Source organism: Symsagittifera roscoffensis, chromosome 6 (genome assembly GCF_963678635.1).
Source record: "Symsagittifera roscoffensis chromosome 6, txSymRosc1.1, whole genome shotgun sequence".
NCBI lineage: Eukaryota > Metazoa > Xenacoelomorpha > Acoela > Convolutidae > Symsagittifera > Symsagittifera roscoffensis.
In genome coordinates, this window is record NC_087067.1 from 12,387,151 (window position 1) to 12,403,158 (window position 16,008).

At 30.8% G+C, this 16,008-nt stretch overlaps 1 protein-coding gene across 1 annotated transcript in view; it reads left to right on the forward strand.

Annotated features, from left to right (window-relative positions):
• Window positions 1–317: 317 nt before the first annotated feature.
• LOC134848245 (surfeit locus protein 4-like) overlaps window positions 318–16,008 on the forward strand; it is a 284,837-nt gene continuing 269,146 nt past the window's right edge. Inside the window, exon 1 of the mRNA XM_063865629.1 lies at window positions 318–327. The gene's annotated coding sequence lies outside the window, so the exon portion shown is untranslated. The remainder of the gene's footprint in view (window positions 328–16,008) is intronic.

The following is a 16,008-nucleotide window of genomic DNA, read 5'->3' on the forward strand; positions in this document are numbered from 1 at the left end:
AACTTAATCCAATTCGAACAAAGTTTTATTTGAAAATTGAGTTTTAGAGGGAAAAATGTATGATTTCAACAAACGTTTGTTAATCCGAAGCAGAATAATAACATAAATCCCTTTTAAAAAACTTTAATTTATTTTCTCGACCTATAACTGTATGTTGCTGTTTTAAATCTGACTTCCTATTTTGAAGTATATTTTTGGTTGAGAATGATGTATATTATGATCTTGAAATTTTCAAATGTTAGCAAAACAAACATTTTCCAGGTCAGTTATCAATTTCTTTTCTGAATCGTAGAAAACAGCAAAAGAAAATCATCATTCTTATTAAATCAATCCCCAATATCTGCTACGCACTAGACTATGATTTCTTTTACAATCACTAAGCACGGAAAACTTGTAAAAAAGTCACAAGGCAAAATCTTTCAATTAATCGATGTTTTATAAATATCCAGTTTTTTTAGTATTTTAACAAATGCTTAAGCACCCAATAGCGTATGTGATTCATTTTTACTACAAAGTTATCGCAATAAAATCCCCGCAAGCTGGCAACCAATTGAGTTTTTACTGTAGATTAAAGATTTTCGTATCGATTTCCATTGAAAGTTTCACGACAATTTGAACTCGGTTGTTGCTGGTTTTATCATCAATCAGAACTTTTGAATATGACAGAACAAGAAAAATGATGAAAAAACTGTAAAATTGTTACCAGAACTTTTTCAAAATTAGTGTATAGACTTTTCAGATTCAACTATGTTTATATTAAAAATATATCAATTTTACCTTCTCTTGGAGTTTTTTTTGAGCCTGCTGAGCACTTAATTCAACATCATGTTGACAATGCTTCTTCTTGATATGATTAGTAAGTTCTTCGCTGCTATATCTATAAAAATTACAATTGGAACACTTCAAAACGCCACAGTGCTTTCGATGTCTTGATGCGTGTAAGCGAGTGTATTCTCTGCCACACTCAACACATGCAATTCTTTCGTTTCTATTCAATGACGGGATCTCAAGAAGTAGAAAAAAAAAGAATTGGAAATTTAGAATGCCCCAAGTTCTTAGAAAAGAAAAGTTGAATAGCCTCAAAAAATGAATTAAAATGATTAAAAAAGCAATTTTCTTAACAAATTGTTTTTCACGTGAAAGAAAATCAGAATGGATTTGCTATTGAACCTAGCTGAAATAAAATTTATCCAATCTAACCATGGAGTTTTCAAAAAATTTGCTATCAACCGATCAGAAACGAGCATTAATTATAAGGAAACTTTTATCTCTTCTGATATCAACCAATCAGATTCGACTTTCAATGGTCATGGAATTTTTAATAAATTTAATGTCAAGCAATCAAAACTGAGTTCTACTTCTCATAGATTTTTCAACAAATTTGCTATCAAACAATCAGAATTGAATACTTCTTTGGTACCACTGATTGTTGGAAATCAACCAATCAGAATCCAGCATTTTCTAAAAGTGAACTGTTTTTTATTTAAAAAAAAATAATCATTTTTTGAAAAATGTCTATCAAAAAACATCTGAAGTTCATCGAGTTACTTTGCAAGAAATAAGAAAAAACTCCAATTGATTTTCTTATTGATGAAATAGATGTTGAATCTTGCTTTTTTTATAGATTTTTTGACCTTTTCATTGCACAAAATAGAGTTATCCGACTAAGTAAAGTTCTCGTCAGAGAAACTTACTCAATCAAAGAGTTTACTTTTGATCCACATATTGCGTATCAAAGTTTTAAACTTACGGCTGGATTACACCTCACAAGGTTTATTATTGAGATTTTAAAAAAAAATCAAAAAGTTGTACAATAATATATCAAAAACTCTTTTATCCCCTACGCAACACCCAAATTTTTAAAAACTCCCCAGCAAAGTTCTTTATTCTTTCATTTCTTTAAGGATTTTTAAAGTTCAAAATCCTGTTTGATTCGGTTCGGAATCAGATTTCCAGAGATTTGCTTTGAAAAACTCATCAACTTTGAGTTATCCTCCCATATTTACATCAAAATCAGAAAACTTGACTATCTACTCAAAAATTAGCATTTTTTCATTGATTACATACAACAAATTCAACTAACTTGAAGAACAAAAATTGGAAATGCTACTTGTTCGCTATTCTTTTGTTACGTATATCGGCCGGAAATTTTTCTTATTTTTACAGCAAACAATTTTTGGTCATTTATTTTTGCAATTGCTTTTGTGTATATTCTTACTTATTTGGGAGATTTAATCCTTAATAAGTTCCTCTGATTAGATACGGCAACTAGAACAAAAGGGAACATTTTTGTGATTGGAAACGACAATGCCTAAAATAGAGCTTTGTAACCGATTGGTCACGACTTTTATCCAAGAATTCCATAAAAGGAAACTGAAAACTGATTGGACACGACTACAATTCAAATAAGGAAAATCAATTCTGATTTGTTAAACCCACACAATCGAGTTGAAGGTACCCCTAACTTTTAACTAAAAATCATTTTATTTTCAACTAAACCACCGTCAACTACCTCCTCTCTCAGCTGTAAATACCTTAATTTCAACTTATCTTCCATCAGCTACCCCTCTCTCAGCTCTTTCTTGTTTTTACTCTTTAACTCAATTTAGTGTTCAATATGATCTTCTCAGTGCAAAACAGCAACCTCATGTACTCTGTAAAATTTTTGCCTGATCTAGTACAATTTCATGTGCGAGAAACAGTCTCTGGAGATTTTGTGGCACGAATGGGCGTCCCAATCCAAGTCTGGCACATGGTGGAAATGATGCGAAGGGATTTTCACGAGCATCATATGACACAAGTACCCATGACAGAGAACCAACTTGAAGAAATGCAAATGATGGAGGAAGTTTCTGATCAAGTGGGAATGAACTACCCCGAGATTCCTGACTCAAGATTTGTGGCTCAACCAATCGACGCCTTCCTCTTTCCTTGGGAGGAAGCAGGATCAGCCGAAAACCCCATCACAATAGATGAAGATGAGGGTCTCTTATTAACAATGATACCTCCAACTCCACAACAACCACTACAACCTCGTCCAGCTCTGGGTTCTATAGAGAACCTCTAGAACTCTTCTGCTGCTCGACAGCTCCTTAAACAAATTTTTTTGTAAAGAATTGTTGTTTGGCATTAACTTCATTCTTTGTAATCAATTAATTCCTTTAATTTCATTTTGATTCTGAGAATAGATGAGAAATCAGGGAAGTTCAATGAAAACTAGACTTAATTTAGTGCTCCGAACTTGCACACATGTTATGAAACTCGATTTTTTTTGCACACATAATATGGAAAAAAAACAATACAACAATTGTACACAAGTGAAAATTACCTGATATTTTTTTGCATCTGATCAAAAAAAATTCAAACTATTTTCGCAGTTTGTAGATAAAATTGAAACACTTTTCGCATTTTGTCAAAAAAGTGAAACACATTTCGCATATTGTCAAAAATAGTAAAAAACTTTTCGCATCTTGTCGAAAAAATTGAACGCTTTTCGCATCTTGTCAAAAAAATTGAAACATTTTTCGCATTTTGTCAAAAAAATTAAAAGACTTTTCATATTTTGGCAAAAAAACTGAAACAATTTTCGCATTTGTACAAAAAAAGTGAAACTTTTTTCGCATACGCTTGAAATAATTGAAACACTTTCCCATCTTGCTGAAAAACTTGAAACATTTTTCGTATTCTGTTGAAAAATTGAAACAAATTTTGCAATTTGTCGAAAAAAATGTAACAATTTTCGCTATTTGTAGAAAAAATCAAAACACTTTTAGCATCTTGCCGAAATATATCAATACAATTTCTCTTGCACAGTTCAGTTAATTACTAATCTTTTTGAAATTTTTGTACAAAATTTAATCCTTCAAAAAACTAATTTTTGCATGTCTGTTGATCAGAAACAATTGAAACCAAGGTATTAACATAGGGAATAGCGATGAAAAACATCAATATTGAAGTTTTTTCAGCAATAAGTCAACATGCTTACATTAAAATAATGCGTATTTTGCCTTATCATTTAAGAAATTAAGTTAGAATTTTACATAATTTTTGAACAAACCAAGAAAAAACGTGCATTTTACAAAAAAATTCTTAGATTTTTTTTTGCATTTTGCAAAAACTCTTGAGAGAATTTTTGGTACAAGTAAAAAAAAAGTATTTACATTTATATGTTAAAAACTGTTCAAGCTGGAAAAAAAATTAATTTTGACAAGATTATTGTAACAAATATTCAATTATCATAAGAAAAATTATTTGAAAAAGCCATTCAGAGGGTCTGACAAGATTCCTCTACAGAGCTAAGAAGGCGTCTTTTGAATTGTTTAGGTATTAAAAAAAGTAATTCCACCTGAAAAATTGACGTCATTACACTTTAACTTTTATAGAACAGCAAAAGTTGTGGAATCTTTCCACCAGAGAAATTGACGTCATTGTTTATTAAATTGTAGAATCTTCTAATTTTTAGAATCTACAGATTAAATACTTGAATTTTATAAGAAGTCATGACATATTCACTTCTAGGTTTTTCTCAATCTTCTAAATTCTACAAATAACCACAAAAAGTTAACCAATCAAATTCCAGAACTAACTCTAAGGTGATGAGGTTGATGAAAAAAAATTGTGGATTTTAGTTATTTTGCTAGTTTTTGAAATCTAAATAAAGATACGCAACCAAGGTTGTAAATAATAGGAATAGTTTCCAATGAAATTCTTCCCTTTTGAAAAACCTTAGTCAACAAAAAATTTTTATTCCAAAAAATACTTCATAAACAATTAAAGTCAACAATTAAAGTGTTGCAAAATTTTTGAAGGAGTTCAGTTTTTTTATGAGAAATTCAACAAAATCTACAACTGAAAAAAAAATACATTTCATTTCATTTGAAAATCTCCTGCAGTTCAGTTAATTTTACCAACATGAGAAAAAATTCCAGAAGTAACGGAAGTCTATCTCAAACTTTGAAGCCAATCATAATAGAACGGGCAAGTTACTGCATCCAGTTTGAAATTGGTACCGAAACTGTCAAGATTCTCAAAATTAACAAAAACTCCAGGCTAGTGAGCAAATTATTATAGATCTTTCAGAATGGAGAGAACTCGAGATTAAAAGAGTTAGAGATTTTAGAAAAACAATTAGCTACGTCTAAGTCACCTTCGAGAAAAAAGTACTGGTTTTCATATGATTCAAATGAAAAATATTTTGATGAAATTGTGGATCTGGGAAACGGAAAGATTTTTCATTTGCTTACAAGTGAACATTTACTACAAATGACTATTTTTGAAAAAATAGTTGAAATTGACATCTTCTACAGAGATCCAAAGAATTGTTTCAGTCCCTTAAGAATTTCCCTACATGATTGGCGAAAAAATGAAACAGTTCGTGATCGAAGGTACAAGAAAGAAAAATTGAAGGTTCAACTGGATAACTTAGCGCTGTTTAGAAAAAAAACATGGTGTGGAACATGAAGAAGTAAGTGACAATGAACTCGAAAATTATCTCAATTTTGTTTTTTTACTTACACATTTTTTCAAGTTTCCCATTTAATTGTAAATTGGTTTTTTTAAATTGAATAAAGTGTTCCTGAACCAAAGCTTAGTTTTTAAAGATTTATCAGTCTAAATATTTAAGAGCACATTTGAAGACAATTGATTATTTTATCACAAAGCTTACATAATCACTATGCACAGAACCATGACAATCAATAAAGCAATCAATAATGTTGAACAAATCAGATTCAGCTTTTGAGTTTTGAATTTTTCGAATTCTATTCAGAAACACTGAACCAAGAGTTTGTGTGGAAGCCAGTTTCTGGTTGGAACAAAAATAATGTCTCATGTATTTTTTCGAATTAGTCGTTTCTTTGCATTTCTAGGCATCTTTTCGGCTCCTTTCCATCGTAAGTTATGTGAATTTTTTCCGAATTAGTCGTTTCTTTGCAATTCTAGGCATCTTTTTGGCTCCTTTCCATCGTAAATTCAGCTAAAACATTTTCTTATTAAAACCAAATGGAACATACAATTCTCGTATCAAAGTTTTAAACTTACGGCTGAATTACACCTCACAAGGTTTATTATTGAGATTTTGAAAATAATCAAAAAGTTGTACAATAATATATCAAAAACTCTTTTTATCCCCTACGCAACACCCAAATTTTTAAAAACTCCCCAGCAAAGTTCTTTATTCCTTCATTTTTTTAAGGATTTTTAAAGTTCAAAATCCTGTTTGATTCGGTTCGGAATCAGATTTCCAGAGATTTGCTTTAAAAAAAGCATCAACTTTGAGTTATCCTCACATATTTACATCAAAATCAGAAAAATTGACTATCTACTCAAAAATTAGCATTTTTTCATTGATTACATACAACAAATTCAACTAACTTGAAGAACAAAAATTGGAAATGCTACTTGTTCGCTATTCTATTCTACTTGTTCGCTATTCTATATCGGCCGGAAGTTTTTCTTATTTTTACAGCAAACAACTTTTGGGTATTTATTTTTGCAATTGCTTTTGTGTATATTCTTACTTATTTGGGAGATTTAATCCCTTAATAATTTCCTCTGATTAGATACGGCAACTAGAACAAAAGGGAACATTTTTGTGATTGGAAACGACAATGCCTAAAATGGAGCTTTGTAACCGATTGGTCACGACTTTTATCCAAGAATTCCATAAAAGGAAACTGAAAACTGATTGGACACGACTACAATTCAAATAAGGAAAATCAATTTAAACCCACACAATCGAGTTGAAGGTACCCCTAACTTTTAACTAAAAATCATTTTATTTTCAACTAAACCACCGTCAACTACCTCCTCTCTCAGCTGTAAATACCTTAATTTCAACTTATCTTCCATCAGCTACCCCTCTCTCAGCTCTTTCTTGTTTTTACTCTTTAACTCAATTTAGTGTTCAATATGATCTTCTCAGTGCAAAACAGCAACCTCATGTACTCTGTAATAATTTCGCCTGATCTAGTACAATTTCATGTGCGAGAAACAGTCTCTGGAGATTTTGTGGCACGAATGGGCGTCCCAATCCAAGTCTGGCACATGGTGGAAATGATGCGAAGGGATTTTCACGAGCATCATATGACACAAGTACCAATGACAGAGAACCAACTTGAAGAAATGCAAATGATGGAGGAAGTTTCTGATCAAGTGGGAATGAACTACCCCGAGATTCCTGACTCAAGATTTGTGGCTCAACCAATCGACGCCTTCCTCTTTCCTTGGGAGGAAGCAGGATCAGCCGAAAACCCCATCACAATAGATGAAGTTGAGGGTCTCTTATTAACAATGACACCTCCAACTCCACAACAACCACTACAACCTCGTCCAGCTCTGGGTTCTATAGAGAACCTCTAGAAATCTTCTGCTGCTCGACAGCTCCTTAAACAAAAATTTTTGTAAAGAATTGTTGTTTGGCATTAACTTCATTCTTTGTAATCAATTAATTCCTTTAAATTCATTTTGATTCTGAGAATAGATGAGAAGTTCAGGGAAGTTCAATGAAAACTAGACTTTATTTAGTGCTCCGAACTTGCACACATGTTATGAAACTCGATTATTTTTTTTGCACACATGATATGGAAAAAAAACAATACAACAATTGTACACAAGTGAAAATTACCTGATATTTTTTGCATCTGATCAAAAAAACTTCAAACTATTTTCGCAGTTTGTAGATAAAATTGAAACACTTTTCGCATTTTGTCAAAAAAGTGAAACACATTTCGCATATTGTCAAAAATAGTAAAACACTTTTCGCATCTTGTCGAAAAAATTGAACGCTTTTCGCATCTTGTCAAAAAAATTAAAAGACTTTTCATATTTTGGCAAAAAAACTGAAACAATTTTCGCATTTGTACGAAAAAAGTGAAACACTTTTCGCATACGCTTGAAATAATTGAAACACTTTCCCATCTTGCTGAAAAACTTGAAACACTTTTCGTATTCTGTTGAAAAAGTGAACCAAATTTTGCAATTTGTCGAAAAAAATGTAACAATTTTCGCTATTTGTAGAAAAAATCAAAACACTTTTAGCATCTTGCCGAAATAAATCAATACAATTTCTCTTGCACAGTTCAGTTAATTACTAATTTTTTTGAAATTTTTGTACAAATTTAATCCTTCAAAAAACTAATTTTTGCATGTCTGTTGATCAGAAACAATTGAAACCAAGGTATTAACATAGGGAATAGCGATGAAAGTCATCAATATAGAAGTTTTTTAAGCAATAAGTCAACATGCTTACATTAAAATAATGCGTATTTTGCCTTATCATTTAAGAAATTAAGAATTTTACATAATTTTTGAACAAACCAAGAAAAAACGTGCATTTTACAAAAAAATTCTTAGATTTTTTTTTGCATTTTGCAAAAACTCTTGAGAGAATTTTTGGTACAAGTAAAAAAAAAGTATTTACATTTATATGTTGAAAACTGTTCAAGCTGGAAAAAAATTAATTTTGACAAGATTATTGTAACAAATTTTCAATTATCATAAGAAAAATTATTTGAAAAAGCCATTCAGAGGGCCTGATAAGATTCCTCTACAGAGCTAAGAAGGCGTCTTTTGAATTGTTTAGGTAATAAAAAAAGTAATTCCACCTGAAAAATTGACGTCATTACACTTTAATTTTTATAGAACAGCAAAAGTTGTGGAATTTTTCCACCAGAGAAATTGACGTCATTGTTTATTAAATTGTAGAATCTTCTAATTTTTAGAATCTACAGATTAAATCCTTGAATTTTATAAGAAGTCATGACACATTCACTTCTAGATTTTTCTCAATCTTCTAAATTCTACAAATAACCACAAAAAGTTAACCAATCAAATTCCAGAACTAACTCTAAGGTGATGAGGTTGATGAAAAAAAATTGTGGATTTTAGTTATTTTGCTAGTTTTTGAAATCTAAATAAAGATACGCAACCAAGGTTGTAAATAATAAGAATAGTTTCCAATGAAATTCTTCCCTTTTGAAAAACCTTAGTCAACAAAAAATTTTTATTCCAAAAAATCCTTCATAAACAATAAAAGTCAACAATTAAAGTGTTGCAAAATTTTTGAAGGAGTTCAGTTTTTTTATGAGAAATTCAACTAAGCCTACAACTGAAAAAAAAATACATTTCATTTCATTTGAAAATCTCCTGCAGTTCAGTTAATTTTACCAACATGAGAAAAAATTCCAGAAGTAACGGAAGTCTATCTCAAACTTTGAAGCCAATCATAATAGAACGGGCGAGTTACTGCATCGAGTTTGAAATTGGTACCGAAACTGTCAAGATTCTCAAAATTAACAAAAACTCCCAGGCTAGTGAGCAAATTATTATAGATCTTTCGGAATGGAGAGAACTCGAGAGTAAAAGAGTTAGAGATTTTAGAAAAACAATTAGCTACGTCTAAGTCACCTTCGAGAAAAAAGTACTGGTTTTCATATGATTCAAATGAAAAATATTTTGATGAAATTGTGGATCTGGGAAACGGAAAGATTTTTCATTTGCTTACAAGTGAACATTTACTACAAATGACTATTTTTGAAAAATAGTTGAAATTGACATCTTCTACAGAGATCCAAAGAAGTGTTTCAGTCCCTTAAGAATTTCCCTACATGATTGGCGAAAAAATGAAACAGTTCGTGATCGAAGGTACAAGAAAGAAAAATTGAAGGTTCAACTGGATAACTTAGCGCTGTTTAGAAAAAAACATGGTGTGGAACATGAAGAAGTAAGTGACAATGAACTCGAAAATTATCTCAATTTTGTTTTTTTACTTACACATTTTTTCAAGTTTCCCATTTAATTGTAAATTGGTTTTTTTTAAATTGAATAAAGTGTTCCTGAACCAAAGCTTAGTTTTTAAAGATTTATCAGTGTAAATATTTAAGAGCACATTTGAAGACAATTGATTATTTTATCACAAAGCTTACATAATCACTATGCACAGAACCATGACAATCAATAAAGCAATCAATAATGTTGAACAAATCAGATTCAGCTTTTGAGTTTTGAATTTTTCGAATTCTATTCAGAAACACTGAACCAAGAGTTTGTGTGGAAGCCAGTTTCTGGTTGGAACAAAAATAATGTCTCATGTATTTTTTCGAATTAGCCGTTTCTTTGCATTTCTAGGCATCTTTTCGGCTCCTTTCCATCGTAAGTTGTGAATTTTTTCCGAATTAGTCGTTTCTTTGCAATTCTAGGCATCTTTTCGGCTCCTTTCCATCGTAAATTCAGCTAAAACATTTTCTTATTAAAACCAAATGGAACATACAATTCTCGTATCAAAGTTTTAAACTTACGGCTGAATTACACCTCACAAGGTTTATTATTGAGATTTTGAAAATAATCAAAAAGTTGTACAATAATATATCAAAAACTCTTTTTATTCCCTACGCAACACCCAAATTTTTAAAAACTCCCCAGCAAAGTTCTTTATTCCTTCATTTTTTTAAGGATTTTTAAAGTTCAAAATCCTGTTTGATTCGGTTCGGAATCAGATTTCCAGAGATTTGCTTTAAAAAACTCATCAACTTTGAGTTATCCTCACATATTTACATCAAAATCAGAAAGATTGACTATCTACTCAAAAATTAGCATTTTTTCATTGATTACATATAACAAATTCAACTAACTTGAAGAACAAAAATTGGAAATGCTACTTGTTCGCTATTCTTTTGTTACGTATATCGGCCGGAAGTTTTTCTTATTTTTACAGCAAACAACTTTTGGTTATTTATTTTTGCAATTGCTTTTGTGTATATTCTTACTTATTTGGGAGATTTAATCCCTTAATAAGTTCCTCTGATTAGATACGGCAACTAGAACAAAAGGGAACATTTTTGTGATTGGAAACGACAATGCCTAAAATAGAGCTTTGTAACCGATTGGTAACGACTTTTATCCAAGAATTCCATAAAAGGAAACTGAAAACTGATTGGACACGACTACAATTCAAATAAGGAAAATCAATTCTGATTTGTTAAACCCACACAATCGAGTTGAAGGTACCCCTAACTTTTAACTAAAAATCATTTTATTTTCAACTAAACCACCGTCAACTACCTCCTCTCTCAGCTGTAAATACCTTAATTTCAACTTATCTTCCATCAGCTACCCCTCTCTCAGCTCTTTTTGTTTTTACTCTTTAACTCAATTTAGTGTTCAATATGATCTTCTCAGTGCAAAACAGCAACCTCATGTACTCTGTAAAAATTTCGCCTGATCTAGTACAATTTCATGTGCGAGAAACAGTCTCTGGAGATTTTGTGGCACGAATGGGCGTCCCAATCCAAGTCTGGCACATGGTGGAAATGATGCGAAGGGATTTTCACGAGCATCATATGACACAAGTACCCATGACAGAGAACCAACTTGAAGAAATGCAAATGATGGAGGAAGTTTCTGATCAAATGGGAATGAACTACCCCGAGATTCCTGACTCAAGATTTGTGGCTCAACCAATCGACGCCTTCCTCTTTCCTTGGGAGGAAGCAGGATCAGCCGAAAACCCCATCACAATAGATGAAGATGAGGGTCTCTTATTAGCAATGACACCTCCAACTCCACAACAACCACTACAACCTCGTCCAGCTCTGGGTTCTATAGAGAACCTCTAGAACTCTTCTGCTGCTCGACAGCTCCTTAAACAAAATTTTTTGTAAAGAATTGTTGTTTGGCATTAACTTCATTCTTTGTAATCAATTAATTCCTTTAATTTCATTTTGATTCTGAGAATAGATGAGAAGTTCAGGGAAGTTCAATGAAAACTAGACTTAATTTAGTGCTCCGAACTTGCACACATGTTATGAAACTCGATTATTTTTTTTGCACACATAATATGGAAAAAAAACAATACAACAATTGTACACAAGTGAAAATTACCTGATATTTTTTGAATCTGATCAAAAAAAATTCAAACTATTTTCGCAGTTTGTAGATAAAATTGAAACACTTTTCGCATTTTGTCAAAAAAGAGAAACACATTTCGCATATTGTCAAAAATAGTAAAACACTTTTCGCATCTTGTCGAAAAAATTGAACGCTTTTCGCATCTTGTCAAAAAAATTGAAACATTTTTCGCATTTTGTCAAAAAAATTAAAAGACTCTTCATATTTTGGCAAAAAAACTGAAACAATTTTCGCATTTGTACGAAAAAAGTGAAACACTTTTCGCATACGCTTGAAATAATTGAAACACTTTCCCATCTTGCTGAAAAACTTGAAACACTTTTCGTATTCTGTTGAAAAAGTGAACCAAATTTTGCAATTTGTCGAAAAAAATGTAACAATTTTCGCTATTTGTAGAAAAAATCAAAACACTTTTAGCATCTTGCCGAAATATATCAATACAATTTCTCTTGCATAGTTCAGTTAATTACTAATCTTTTTGAAATTTTTGTACAAAATTTAATCCTTCAAAAAACTAATTTTTGCATGTCTGTTGATCAGAAACAATTGAAACCAAGGTATTAACATAGGGAATAGCGATGAAAGTCATCAATATAAAAGTTTTTTAAGCAATAAGTCAACATGCTTACATTAAAATAATGCGTATTTTGCCTTATCATTTAAGAAATTAAGTTAGAATTTTACATAATTTTTGAACAAACCAAGAAAAAACGTGCATTTTACAAAAAAATTCTTAGATTTTTTTTGCATTTTGCAAAAACTCTTGAGAGAATTTTTGGTACAAGTAAAAAAAAAGTATTTACATTTATATGTTGAAAACTGTTCAAGCTGGAAAAAAATTAATTTTGACAAGATTATTGTAACAAATATTCAATTAACATAAGAAAAATTATTTGAAAAAGCCATTCAGAGGGTCTGACAAGATTCCTCTACAGAGCTAAGAAGGCGTCTTTTGAATTGTTTAGGTAATAAAAAAAGTAATTCCACCTGAAAAATTGACGTCATTACACTTTAACTTTTATAGAACAGCAAAAGTTGTGGAATCTTTCCACCAGAGAAATTGACGTCATTGTTTATTAAATTGTAGAATCTTCTAATTTTTAGAATCTACAGATTAAATCCTTGAATTTTATAAGAAGTCATGACACATTCACTTCTAGACTTTTCTCAATCTTCTAAATTCTACAAATAACCACAAAAAGTTAACCAATCAAATTCCAGAACTAACTCTAAGGTGATGAGGTTGATGAAAAAAAATTGTGGATTTTAGTTATTTTGCTAGTTTTTGAAATCTAAATAAAGATACGCAACCAAGGTTGTAAATAATAGGAATAGTTTTCAATCAATTCTTCCCTTTGAAAAACCTTAGTCAACAAAAAAATTTTAATCCAAAAAATCCTTCATCAACAATTAAAGTCAACAATTAAAGTGTTGCAAAATTTTTGAAGGAGTTCAGTTTTTTATGAGAAATTCAACAAAATCTACAACTGAAAAAACAATACATTTCATTTCATTTGAAAATCTCCTGCAGTTCAGTTAATTTTACCAACATGAGAAAAAATTCCAGAAGTAACGGAAGTCTATCTCAAACTTTGAAGCCAATCATAATAGAACGGGCGAGTTACTGCATCCAGTTTGAAATTGGTATACGCTTGAAAAATATTTTGATGAAATTATGGATCTGGGAAACGGAAAGATTTTTCATTTGCTTACAAGTGAACATTTACTACAAATGACTATTTTTGAAAAAATAGTTGAAATTGACATCTTCTACAGAGATCCAAAGAAGTGTTTCAGTCCCTTAAATGTAACAGTTTTCGCAATTTGTAGAAAAAATCAAAACACTTTTAGCATCTTGCCGAAATATATTAATACAATTTCTCTTGCACAGTTCAGTTAATTACTAATCTTTTTGAAATTTTTGTACAAAATTTAATCCTTCAAAAAACTAATTTTTGCATGTCTGTTGATCAGAAACAATTGAAACCAAGGTATTAACATAGGGAATAGCGATGAAAGTCATCAATATAGAAGTTTTTTAAGCAATAAGTCAACATGCTTACATTAAAATAATGCGTATTTTGCCTTATCATTTAAAAAGTTAACCAATCAAATTCCAGAACTAACTCTAAGGTGATAAGGTTGATGAAAAAAAATTGTGGATTTTAGTTATTTTGCTAGTTTTTGAAATCTAAATAAAGATACGCAACCAAGGTTGTAAATATTAGGAATAGTTTCCAATGAAATTCTTCCTTTTTGAAAAACCTTAGTCAACAAAAAATTTTTAATCCAAAAAATCCTTCATAAACAATTAAAGTCAACAATTAAAGTGTTGCAAAATTTTTGAAGGAGTTCAGTTTTTTTATGAGAAATTCAACAAAATCTACAACTGAAAAAAAAATACATTTCATTTCATTTGAAAATCTCCTGCAGTTCAGTTAATTTTACCAACATGAGAAAAAATTCCAGAAGTAACGGAAGTCTATCTCAAACTTTGAAGCCAATCATAATAGAACGGGCAAGTTACTGCATCCAGTTTGAAATTGGTACCGAAACTGTCAAGATTCTCAAAATTAACAAAAACTCCAGGCTAGTGAGCAAATTATTATAGATCTTTCAGAATGGAGAGAACTCGAGATTAAAAGAGTTAGAGATTTTAGAAAAACAATTAGCTACGTCTAAGTCACCTTCGAGAAAAAAGTACTGGTTTTCATATGATTCAAATGAAAAATATTTTGATGAAATTGTGGATCTGGGAAACGGAAAGATTTTTCATTTGCTTACAAGTGAACATTTACTACAAATGACTATTTTTGAAAAATAGTTGAAATTGACATCTTCTACAGAGATCCAAAGAAGTGTTTCAGTCCTTTAAGAATTTCCCTACATGATTGGCGAAAAAATGAAACAGTTCGTGATCGAAGGTACAAGAAAGAAAAATTGAAGGTTCAACTGGATAACTTAGCTCTGTTTAGAAAAAAAACATGGTGTGGAACATGAAGAAGTAAGTGACAATGAACTCGAAAATTATCTCAATTTTTGATTTTTTACTTACACATTTTTTCAAGTTTCCCATTTAATTGTAAATTGGTTTTTTTTAAATTGAATAAAGTGTTCCTGAACCAAAGCTTAGTTTTTAAAGATTTATCAGTGTAAATATTTAAAAGCACATTTGAAGACAATTGATTATTTTATCACAAAGCTTACATAATCACTATGCACAGAACCATGACAATCATTAAAGCAATCAATAATGTTGAACAAACCAGATTCAGCTTTTGAGTTTTGAATTTTTCGAAATTTTATTCAGAAACACTGAACCAAGAGTTTTGGTGGAAGCCAGTTTTTGGTTGGAACTAAAATAATGTCTCATGTTTTTTTTCGAATTAGTCGTTTCTTTGCATTTCTAGGCATCTTTTCGGCTCCTTTCCATCGTAAGTTATGTGAATTTTTTCCGAATTAGTCGTTTCTTTGCAATTCTAGGCAACTTTTCGGCTCCTTTCCATCGTAAATTCAGCTAAAACATTTTCTTATTAAAATCAAATGGAACTTACAATTCTCCAAAGAACATAAAAAGTTGTGGGTAGAGACACAATAGTCATGTGTTACTATGTACTTTTCTTAAAAACCACTGGGAACGGAAATAAATAGAGATTTTTATACAATAATCTGAACAAAAGCTGGAGAGAGCTTGACACATAGCAGCAGCCATCTAGAACAATGCTTTTTGCTGAGAATTATGGATTTGTATAGTATAAATAACGCCTACGCGGTTTCGGTGTATGGAAATTTCAAACAAAACGTTCCATATTTGGTATTACTTCTATATACGGAAATCATGATGAGTCATACTTTTTACTTCCATTTTCATTTATTCTCAAAATCATTTTTCTCATTTCTCTTCATCTGATTAGCCTGTTCTTCAAAAATGTGCTCAAGAAAAGACGCCAGTCCCAATTATTTTGAATTCTCAAAAAATCAAACAAGAATTGGGAGATTTGTTTGGTTCCAAAAATCCTACAAATGGAAGTTTTATTTTGAATCCTGCTTTCAACTACAAAAAATTAACAATTTGGAACAATTTGAAAAGTCGAAACAAGTCTA